We start from the raw sequence: 12,705 nt of genomic DNA on the forward strand, positions 1-12,705 counted from the left end.
AACAGACCAGTTTAAATTTAAAAGTGGATTTTCTGAACTTCACTCTAGTACTGGTATTATAAGCGTATTAAATTTTTAATTGGTAAAAACAAATTAAGTTAGGTAAGAAGACACATGTGCCACCATTTTGTCAACTTTTGCGCATAAATATGTATGTTCACAATATTTGCAAGATTCTTTCAAATCTTTATAATTTTGCATGTAACATTGCCTCTCGAAATTTCATGCGTTAATTCATACGTAACAGAAGTCCGAGTAGATCTTCAGAAATTGAAGTCAGAGAGAGGAGACGACCGCCGTCTATTGCTAACGGTATTTCAGGTTGTATTGATGCTACTTCACTTCTTTTTCTACATAATTCCACATTACTTTACAAAATGGTTCCTTTTCATCATATGTAAACTAGTACTTTTCTACTTTTGGCTATTGTTTAGCTTTGGAGGCCCTGTTTTGCACCTACATTTTTTGCGATATTCTATTCCGATGTGGTTGTTATCTGGTTTCATACTTTAAATTACGTTACGAACATTAAATTTAGAGAGCAAAGCCGAGCGAGCTTTAGCGAGTGAAGGCGGGGTTGAGCCCCGCAGGAACTCTGTTTTGTATATTCGTTACTGACAATTCACTTCCTTTTCGCACATAAACCAATTCCACTTACTTTTACGGTTTTTACAAATCCCCTACTACCATGCTACTATCAACTCATTTCTTTCTTACTCACCTTAGTTTTTAGTGCAAATGAAAATTAAAAATAAAAATTCGTGTTATTGGTTATATAATGTACTGTCAAAGAATTTTAAATTTTTAACCTTGAAATTCTCTAAAACCTACAAGTAAATCCTAATAGATTAAAATAAGGCATTTTGTCATATGGTTCTTATAATTTTGAAAATAATGTAAACAAATGAAAATGAATTCCTCCGCGGGAATTTATAGTCCAAAGCCAGGAGCATTCCCATTTTTTAAAATTCCTTCCGACCGGAAATATTCCCACTGGGAATACTAGTTAAAACAAACTAATGAAAAGTCCCACATCTGCAGAGAGTGTAGAAATTGATTTAGGGCACCTTAAACTTTGACTACACACATGCTAGTTGACAGAGAGAAAAAAAAAAAACCTCGCAAATACCAAGAGTGTAGAACGGCTTTTAATGTACGTTCAAACTTGACTACGTAATATTAATCTACTTAAGAGAAAATGTAACTCATAACAAAAATGTGGGGAGGGTTTTAGTCAACGTTCAAGTTTGGCTAGGTTCATATTAATCCACATAGGAGAGAAGTCTAACACAAGACGATAATGCGGAAAAGAATTTTGCGAACGTTCACACTATGCAAAATACATGCTGTGACACAGAGGAGAGAAATCTCATATGTGCAAAGATGTAAACTTATTTAGCGTACGTTCAAGTTTGGCTATACACATATTATTTTACACGGGAGAAAAAGTTCACACATGTTAAGAGTGTGGAAGACATTTAGTGTTCCTTCAAGTTTAGTTACATGAATGTTAATAAACACAGGAAAAAATCTTACACCTGCGAAGAAAGTAGAATGGCACTTACTCAACGTTTATATATTAGGAATCCTAATAGATGGAAACTTTTTTAGTGTACGTTCAAGTTTGGCTATACACATATTATTTTACACGGGAGAAAAAGTGAACACATGTTAAAAGTGTGGAAGACATTTAGTGTACCTTCAAGTTTAGTTACATGAATGTTAATCCACACAGGAAAAAATCTTATACCTGCGAAGAAAGTAGAATGGCACTTACTCAACGTTTATATATGGGGAATCATATTTAATCCACATAAGATAAACAATCTCATTCGGGTAAAGAGTGTAGAAAGATATTTACTGAAAGCTCACCTTTGGCATGCCACTTGTTAACCTAGCGGAAATAACCAAACACATGCGAAAAGTGTGGTAGAGGATTTACTTTGCATCCATGTTTGGTAAATAATGTTACTACACATAGGTGAAAAACGTTTTATGTACAAAGAACGTGGAAAGGGATTTGTATCCATACATTTTGAAAACTCTTCGTCTTGTTTTTCCGTAACATTTAATTTTTCGACAAGAGACTAATTGTACATTACATCTATTGATTTCAAATTCTACTTCTTCTCTGTACTTTGCAAAATCCTCTTCGCATAAACGTTTCACCATACCTGATTCACTTTGCACTTTTTCCTCAAAGTCAGAACGTAAATTCTCTCTCTCTTTCGTGATCGTCTTATTAATGAAAGTTAACATGGAAGAAAACTATACGTCAACATCTCAAAACGAAACCGAACTATAAGGAATTATATTTTTGATTACGTCTTAAATATAGAGATTCTCATGAATTTAGACTTTTGCGTTTCTGCTAGAAGGAGGAGAAATTTCACAAAACTAATATATATGAACCTTAAAAGAGAAATTGATGTACGTTCCATAGTAAAATATGATGATTGGATTCCTTTCGCATAATTTAGTGCTGTGCTGTTAGCTGCGGATTTTATCCTTACGCCTGGTATCGTATTTATGAGTTGGTGGTGCGTTAAATATCTCAATGTTGGTTCTCAGTAACATACGAAATACGTATAGAGAGGGTAAAGGCAATACTTCAAGTTCCTCAAATATTGGTGTGGGCTCCTCCGTGGCTAAGCGGTTAGCGTACGCGCTTTTAGCGTGGGAGACCCGGGTTCGATTCCCGGCGGGAGCCCATGTGGTTCCGATTCCACGTTAATCAGTAGGTCCACGTATCATATAGCCTCGCTGCTGAAAAGGGACGTTAAACTCAAAATCAACTCAACTCAAATATTGTTGTACACGTGTCGTTTAGTTTGGCCCCAGCCATAGTTCTTAAAAACCGTTTTGAGTAACGAACAACATATTACTCTTTTGGAAGTTTCCCCAGAAGATTATAGCATATGAAAATAAAGACTGAAAAAGTCCGAAATACAAGTTACGAATCGTATCTAGTTTTAATACATGTTTGATTAATTTTAATGCATAGAGCATTTTATTGTGCTAGTGAAAGTATGAGTGCTTCCCAGGAAAGGTTGTGGTTTAGCCAAAGACCCAGAAATTAGGTTGAGTTTGAATAGATTTTTTTTGATTATTTAACATTATATCAGCTTCTAGGCAATGCTTATTTTGAATGTGATGAAAATTTAGATCTATAGATTTGTCTGTGTTTAATTTTAGTTTCTTTCGGCAAACCAGTTTTCTCAACTACGGGTTGTCTTGTCAATTTTATGACAGATATCATGACATGTACGTTTTATAGTTAGACTCGCGTCATCAGCGTACATACTTGTATCGGCATACATGCATCAGCTAACGTTACGACATTTGGCAAATCATTTACATATAGTAGAAATAATATGGGTCCTAATATCAATCCCTGAGGAACACCGGTAGAAATGGTTTTAAATTTAGATTTATTAGTTGCTTATTCAGCTGTCTTGAACATAAATGATAGTTCAACACCTTGAGCACAATTTTGCAAATAAGATTTAATCCACGAGTTAACAACTGCTTTTAAATCGTAATTGTTAAGTTTACGGATAAGAATGTTATGAGGGACAGAGTCAAACGCTTTAGATAAATCTAGAAACATTCCGACGCATTTTTTACTTGTGTTCAAAGCTTCTGTGACCTCATTGATGTAAGTTTATAAAGCAATTTCAGTTGATTTTTGTTTTTCAAAACCAAACTGTGTAGGCGAAATTATGTTGTACTTAAACGAGAATGGTATAATTTGATTGAAAATAGCTTTCTCTATATTTTTTGAAAAGGAGAACAACATAGGAAATAGGTCTTTAATTTTCATTTTTGTTTTGCCCTTTTTTATATAACGGTTTAACTTTGGGGCATTTTAATTTCTCAGGAAATGTGTATATCTGAAAGGACATATTAATGAGGTAGGAGAAAGGTTCCGAGATATGGATGCTGCATTTTTTGATAATGGCCATTGGTATTTCATCCAGACCAGAAGACCATTTTCGTTCCAGAGCCATTATATTATATACCTCTCTCGCCGAAGTGGGTCGTAAAAACATAGTAGTGATAATTGTATTAAACTTGCAGATCTCTGAATGTTATATATCACTAGGAAAATCCTTGTCATGTGAACCTATGTAATAGTTATTGAAGGCGTTTACAATGTGGTCTGGGTTTGTAACATTTTCCCCGTTAACATTGTGAACGTCACATGATCTGTGTTGTAGGATGATTTACATATTTAAATTTTTCGTGAAATTATGAATTTTATTTCAATTTAATTAGGAATTTGCATATAAAGTATATTGATATTTACATATTTATCAGCGGTAGCATATAACTTTTATTAATATTCTTATGTATATTTATGGTTTATTGTGTTATGTATATGAATAGTAATGAACAACAGGACAGGACTTCAGAGTGAAGCAATGAGAATTTGATATTAATGAATATTAACTCCGAAGAAAATAGCAAATTCTATATTTTAGATGCTAGTTTGCTTGCATAGAGGCAGAGATAGCTTCACAGAAAAAAAAAAACTTAAAGAAAGCATGTGTGCTTAACGGAGTGTTGGCCTCCCACGTTGTAGAAGATTTTTAGAATCAATGTGACCATCTTCATAAGGATAGAAATCCTATGAGATTCAGATTTTGCTTAGATGTATAGCTAGATTTATTTCCTAGTGGTGTTATAGGTAGTAGCATACACTATCACTACCGAGACACAGTTCCTATGAAGACAATACTTTAAAAATCATAAAATTTTTAGCATGTCTATGAGAGAAACCCGAATACAAAGAGGTGTTATTTTTTTTAAACACGCCCATTTTTAGCGTGTTCGACTCTTGAAGCGTCGTTTTGCCAACGGAACATTCTCAGAGAAAGAGAAGTTGACTATTTTAAAATTATGGACGAGTCCACTGAGCTAGAGTGGTTGCTGTCTAGACCGTTGTTTGTAATGGTTCCATGACATCCGCTAGATGTCTCTGTCAAATATAGTAATCGTCTGCTCCGTTGATATTTGCTTTGTATACTAATATGTGTTATGTTATGTAAATAAACTTTCTGGGTGTTCCCGTAGTTTTAGACATATTTAGTTCGATATATATAGTTTGTTTATTAAAATGGCTTGTACTAATACCAGTTTTAGACCTAGTTAATGGTTATGGAAGGTATGCAGAGAGACCAACACATACCTCAGTTTTTTTTTAATCTAGCAGAGAACGCAATACTGCTGCAAAAGAGAAGCGAACTTCCAATCAGTTCTACTATGTTTATTATCATGTGTCAGGCTACTTCAGCCTTGTTTAGAGTCATTTTAATTTGTTTATATTTTGCATAGCTCATTTAATTTGTTTTATTAACGTAATTAATTAATTCAGAAATACAATCCTTCAATGCATCCGTTTCTGTAATTCACCATATTCAATGTCACTTGTTCAAACAGTTCCTGGTGTCGCCGATAGGTGGCTTCACCTGTCAAGGTGTCAAAGTAAAGATGTCAAGTGACGAAGTTTGAACAATGTTGGTGTTTATGTTAATATTGCGTGTAAATACAGCACAGTGTGTGTGTGTGACAGATACTAAACTGAAGCTTGATTATTAAGCAATTTAACACACACAGTGACATACAACGATGCTATTGAAGTGATATACAAAGTGGAAAGGAACATGAAAAAGTGTGTTTTTTTTAAGTTAACTGGGTCACTGGAAGCTCCCAGGTGAGGGATGCACCTTCACCCCTATTCCAGTGAAGCGGGCTATATTGGATTGACCCAACCCAAAGTTTGAAAGAAACAATGAAACTGCAAGAGAATATAACAGTACTCGGGACAACCAGAAAGACAGTTCTTCCTAAATCGCAAGACAGTGCACTTCGAGCACTGAAATTCGTCGTGTTAACCGTCAGCTATTTAAAACTTTGTAACACTCAGCTATGTGTTAACAATAACAGTGCGTGAGTTACAAACTAATATTTAGTGCGTGTGTGCTTGGAAATGGGCAATCATAGCGAGTTTACCTTCAGTATTTCCTCGTTTTCTCTGAACTAACATTCTCGTGGTGGAATGGGAGAGTAGGAGATACCGATCATATTTACAGCAGTGTGTTTTCACAAAAGTGATATAAGACCTAGTGCTAAATGTATCACCATTTACTAGTGGGAAGAGACAAGGCTTTACCCTATATTTCGTAAAGTGCTTCGCACCAGTACTAATGTTGTGCCATTTTTACGTCACACGCCATATCACTTGTTCACGCTTCTAATAGTGATATCTAAAGCTAGTAACATCATTAGTAAAGAAAACTCAATGCCAGATTCTGTAGGCAATCTTCAATACTAGCGCATCGCATAGTTTAATTAAAACATGATTTAATACAAAAACTGAGCCAATTTTGCTTGTAGTAAGTAGGCGGTCTGAGTGCAGAAGAACGTTTGTGTGTCTGATGATAACAGTCTGGTGAAAACTTTTTCGTATAAAAACATAGTCGCTAGTGTTATCGCACCAAGGACTACATCGTTGAACCGCCAATGATGGAACAGAAATTCAATGGCAGAAGAAAAATGACGGTTTGCCGAGTCTAAGCAGCACAACAGGGAAAAAAGGAGTATGGTCCACAACTTTGGAAGAAACCATCCCAGGAAGCGCATCCATTAGTGAAGCAGAGACACTTCAAGAAAGAAGAGCGCGGCGCAATAATTACAAAAGTGCACAAACAATAATTGAGAGCTCAAAAAGTGTGAGAAAGAAATATTAAAAAGATTTTTTTTTATTATTTTAGGTCTCATAGCGAGACCGCGCGCGCGAGTGCTCTTGTAAATATAATATCTGTGTGCCTCTGGAATTACACAAGTGGTGCATTAAAATAGGATTACCACTGGAATGTTGACTTCTTTATTGGTTGCAGTTGGCCGCAAGGTAATGTGTTACCCTTTTATCTATCTTGTTTGCTTTTCAGGCCAGAAGCTGGGTCTTTCAATGGATCGTAATTATGATGAGCATATTTTGGGTATCTTTCGCATACAGGATGGGTGTTAAAACCATAGAAACCTGTAAGTTAGAGTTTCATGCATAACAGGAATCTTATTTACCTTTTTCAAAATTTTAATTTTTATTCAATCTAAGACTTTACCGACTGATTAAATTTACTAAATTAACTTTGTGGCAGGAGGTTACAGTAATTTAACGTAATTATCAGTTTAAATATTCAGATTCCTCCCACATTTGCATTTTTGAATATTAATGATTTTGGTAATTTATTCATATTATGCAAACTCACAGTCCTCCCGTTCACAAAGAACTTGGCGCCCAGCGTGGGGCACGATACACACACCATCCTGGATGTTTGTTTTGTTTTAAAAATGTCCCTTGCAAAATTTTGCTTTTAATATTAAATGTGTGGCAAGAAAATTAAAGTAAAGTCTTGTTTTTCTTTTTCATTTTTCGGTTCAGTAAAGAATGTTGCCACAAGAAATGAAAGATACCCAACGTTTTTACGATATTTAGTGCAAGCCAGACGCGGGTAGCAGTAGATGTGTTTTTTCTTTCAGGTTGTCGCGCTGCCATCCAGAAAGTTTATTATTTATGTGTTTATTATTGTTGTGTCATATGCATTTATTTTGTTGAAGTGTGTTACAAAATTTTAAACCTTTTTGGAGGGGAATAACCTTTAGCGAATTCAGTTTAGGCATATTAGCGAACCTAGTTGTTTATTTAGAGTTCATAATCACTTGATGGTATTAACGCGGAGACAAGCTAGAGCGATGGAAGGCTTTGTAGGCGACAACATCATTGACGATCAATTTGCGCAAGTAATGGAATTTCCATCGGAGTCTCAGGACACCGGAAGCGATGCGGTTGGAAATGTAAACACCTCTCTCCAGGAAGTAGTTCCGCCTGGAGAAGGTATCGTTAATAGTGAGAGGGCTAATGAATCGGAGCAGGTTAGGGAACCGGTTCCTAGCACCTCAGCGCAAGTCACATCTGTAACTGACCCGTGTCTCGCGTCATTAGTAAATACGATAAAGGAAATGGCCGAAAAACAAGAAAGAACGTTATTAGAAATTTCAGGGAAACAAGAGAAATCACTTTTAGAAATTGCAAACAAGTTAGAGAACCAGGAAAAGAATCACGAAAAGTCACTTTTGGAAATTTCGAACAAATTAGAAAACCAAGAAAAGACGCATGAGAGAACCTTGTCGGAATTAGCAAGTAGGCAGGAGAACGCTAGCAGAACCATGCTAGATAGGTTCGAGGCTGTTCAAGAGCAGATCACTGCCAGTTTCCGGCATGAGATGCTCCAAAATGTGACAGAGCTTGAGGCAAGGATCGATTCCTCAGCGGAAGCTCTGGAATCCAAGATAGCAGCATCCTGCCAGGAATTGAAGTCATCAGTTGAGGCAACCGAGAATAAAATTAGTGAATTAGAAGCTCACACTGAAAACAGGATAGGCGAGATATCTGAGGTCCTTGGTTCGGATCTCGCTCAGGTCTCTCGAGATGTCAACCATTTACGTGGTGACATGGAGAGAGTGGGGGAAAATGTTGCCGCCGTTTCTACTGAAATAGATAGAGTAAAAGCAACGGTAGATAGTACAGTGGGCCATTTACAATCCAAGTTGCGTAGAGCAGAACTGAGATGGGAGGAACAGCTGGAACTGTTAAAGGAGTCGGTGCGAGAAAATGGTTCCAGCTGTCAAAACACAGCCTCTGTCTCACATGAGAGAATCGAAACGCCGGTCGTTGGACCGAGCCATGCGGGACAGTTCCCTGAGCTTCCCAGGCGTGAGAACTCAGACGAGCAGGCTGCCCCTCCCCCTCAAAACATCAATAACGTCAGCAGTAGCAATAGTAGTGTGGCGAATTGCCAAGTAGCGTCGGCCTTAGGGCTATTACATCGAGATCTGTCCCTTCCTGTTTTTACAGGAGGCGAATCAGAAATACAGGCCCATAATTTTCTAGTAGAGCTAGATAATTATTTCGATTTAACGGGCGTACTAGAAGAGAGACGGTTAGCATTTTCCTCCCACTGCTTCCGTGGCATCTCACGCCAGTGGATGCAGGTGACTTTGAAGAAATGCTCTAATTACCAAGATCTCGTTAGACATTTCAAGAACGCCTATCTTAGCGAGGAGAAACTTGCTAATCTCCGTGCCTCCATTTTGACATCACGTTTTGAGACACGGGGAAATAAGAAACCGACGGAATACTTGTTGGAGTTACTGCATACCAACAGTATTCTCGACCCCCCATTACCTCCCCAGGTACTTTTGCGTGTTCTTCCACGTCAATTGCCATTCTCCATCTATAGATGTATTGTGTCATCTAAACCTCGATCTATAGATGAATTGTTGAACATCAGTCCACTTACCAGCCACCAAGTAACAATAGCAATAGGAGGGGAATAAACACACTGACAGTAGAGGAAGAAGAAGAAGAAACTGGACGATCTTCCCCTCCCCCACGAAACAGTAGGCCGAGTAACCCCACCAGAGACAGGAGGTTCCACAGGGACAATGGGCCTTATTACAATAGGGGTTCACGTAGAGGCAATGGAAATAGAAGTAACAATAATAATGGCAATTTGCGTTCGAGAAATTCCAGTGGTCAGGAGCGTGACACTGGAGATTCTCGAACGAGAAATCAGGGCAATCGAGGACAACGGCGTGGAAGGAACAGGGGTCGTGGCCAGGCACAAACACGAAATAACCATAGAAATAGTGACTATGCTGCGGAGGTTAATGAGCTCCGAGTTCATAACGAAAGGACTGAACAGTCCACGAGACAAGTCTCGTCTCGTGGGAATTCACGTGCGAACAGCCCTGGAACTAGTCAACGCCATTGAGAACTGTCCGCATGTTCTCAGAGGGTGACTTGAATACTGGAGTACTGAATATTCAGGAGCAACCGGCGAAATTTATTTCTGAGGATATGCGTAATTGTATTAGTGAATGTAACAATGTTTTAGAAGAAGAAAAAGAAGAAAGTAGTGAGACATTTGTAAAGACTTTAGAGACACTTGAGAATGGGGATTGTGAAACTTGTAGACGTATAATTAGCACGACACATTTCGATCGTGAAGGAAATAACGACATTCGTCATTCCGAAATTATGCTATTACAGAGAAATGGGGACAAAATTAAAATAAACAAAAAGTTGTTTGACGAGACGAATGCGATGTTTAGAGACCTTTTAGACAGTTCGACCGAAAAGCTACCCAATAACAATTTGGTAACACTTCCGGAGGTAGAAGTAGGTCTATTTAATAGCAAAATTCTGGCATTATTGGACAGTGGCGCGAGCATCTCGGCTATCTCATTGCAATGTTGGGAAGAAATACGTAAGCGAGACCCCCCGCCAGCGTTCATTAAATCAGCGAACATTAGAGTCAGTTCAGCGTTCGGTCGCGCCGTGACGTCGATCATCGGCCAAGTATTGTTAGAACTTGTGATTGCAGAAAAGGAGTACTATACTTCGGCAATAGTAGTGAAAGGGCTGAACCGTGAACTCATTTTGGGTTCACAGTTCTTTGTAGAAAGTAGAGCGATCCTAGACTATGAGAGAAACGTCCTTTTGCTTAACTATCCCCACCATATAGAAGTTTCTTTTCGCGACATTGAAATAGAGGAAGAAGACCTTTTCATAACAAAATTATCCTGGGAGTTCGAAGAGGATGTGGTTGATTGTGAGAATCCCACACTTAGTAGTATGTGCGTGTCGAGGAGAGGACCGCTGACTACAGAGCAGTTCGAGCGAGCGTCAGCAGGTGGAGGCCACCAGCAAGAATTGGCTACCCTGCGCAGCCAGTTGGACGATGGGAAGTTCCCAACTGCAGCCGAACTTGCAAACGTTGTTTACTCGCCACAGGAATGGGCGAAGGTTCGAACCCAGGCTACACCAGAAGAAATAAGAGATCATGTCGAAAAGTATACTGATTTGAGTGAGGAGGAAAAGCAAAAGTTATACGACGTGCTCTACAAACATCGAAGCATATTTGACGAGAAGCCCGGTACCATTAGGGATTACCAGCATTCCATTGAAGTGACCGATGATCGACCCATGAAGACTAGGATGTATCCCTATCCTCTTCGACACAGAACGGCTGTTACTAATACCATAAATCGTTGGTTGTCGTGGGGTATAATAAAGATTATCCCACTTCTTATCTAAGCCCACTTGTGATTGTTCCGAAAAAAGAATGGGACCTTGAGAACTTGTTTGGATGCGCGTAAGCTTGGGGCTATTACGCGCTCAGAATTCGATCAACCAATCCCTGCACTGTGTACATTGCAAGATTTATGTGAACGGAGTTGGTTCTCTAGTTTAGATGCAGTGGATTCTTTCATGCAAATTCTAGTTGAGGAAAAGAGCCAGAAATATTTAGGTTTCCTTCACGACGGAATTACGTATGTATTTAAGAAGCTACCATTTGGGACCAAGCAGAGCTTAGCTTCATGTGTGCGTGCGATCAATTCCATTCTCGGGGATGAGTGTCGTGAATTTTGTGGCCATTATGTTGATGATGTAACTATATCGTCATTTTCTTTTGATGAGCATCTACGCCACCTTGATATTGTATTAGGGAAGTTAAAAGTAGGTGGCCTAACTTTAAGATTGAAAAAGTGTCAATTTGCCCGCCGGAGAATTTCAATTCTTGGTTATGACCTCTCGCCTGCTGGAATTGAGAAGTCGCAGGAGAAACTGGAGAAGGTCATGGAATTTCGTAAACCGAGAAACGTGAAAGAATTGAGAAGTTTTATTGGGTACTGTCAATTCTACAGAATATTCAGTACACAGTATTCAGAAATATTATACCCATTGTTTCAGTTGTTAAAGAAGGGAGTGAAATATCAATGGTTGCCATGTCATGACGTAGCGTTTCAAAAGATACGTGAAGTCTTCAGAGAAAAAGTAGTGCTGAAGAAGCCGCTCCCTGACAAACAACTTATTTTGGAATGTGACGCTTCCGATGTAAGTTGTTCGTCGCATCTTTATCAACTGGACGACAATGGCGAGGCCCGTGTAATAGGAATGACGTCACGCATCTTTAATGCAGCAGAACGTAACTATGGAATTTCGGAGAAAGAGATGGCTGGTGTAATTGATGGCGTGTGCAAGTTTAAACACTATTTGGTAGGGAATTTCTTCAAAATTCGCAGCGACCATCAATCGATACGCTTTCTGCTGTTATGTAGGCTTACGTCACAGCGTCTGATGCGTTGGGTACTAACTTTGAATATGTTGACATTCGAGTTTGAGTATGTGAAGTCTAAGGACAATTTAAGTGATTACCATTCCAGGTACCCACCAAATACAGGAGTTCAATTTGACAAAGCAAAGAAATTAGTATTGAACGAATCTCTGATGACAATACTGACCCACATTCCGAGTCAGTTAAGGGAACTGATTGCAGTGTTGCCAGAGCTGCAAACTTCTGACCCTGTATTTGGCGACGTCAAGAGAAAGCTGCAGAACCAGGAAAACTCAGGGAAAACAGCCAGCGAGAATCACCAGTACTTGCTCTCAAATGGACGGCTATGTAAACGTGACCGTTCCGGTCTACGGATTTGCATACCGGAAGTGCTTGTGCAGCCATTGTTGGAATATTACCACAATGAGCGAGGACATCTGTCTGCTAGCAAGCTTGTGCCAATGTTAACTGAATATTTTGTATGGCCGAAGATGAGGAGTGCCATAAAGAAATTCTCAGC

Source organism: Thermobia domestica, chromosome 7 (assembly GCF_964235325.1).
Source record: "Thermobia domestica chromosome 7, izTheDome1.hap1.1, whole genome shotgun sequence".
Classification (NCBI taxonomy): domain Eukaryota; kingdom Metazoa; phylum Arthropoda; class Insecta; order Zygentoma; family Lepismatidae; genus Thermobia; species Thermobia domestica.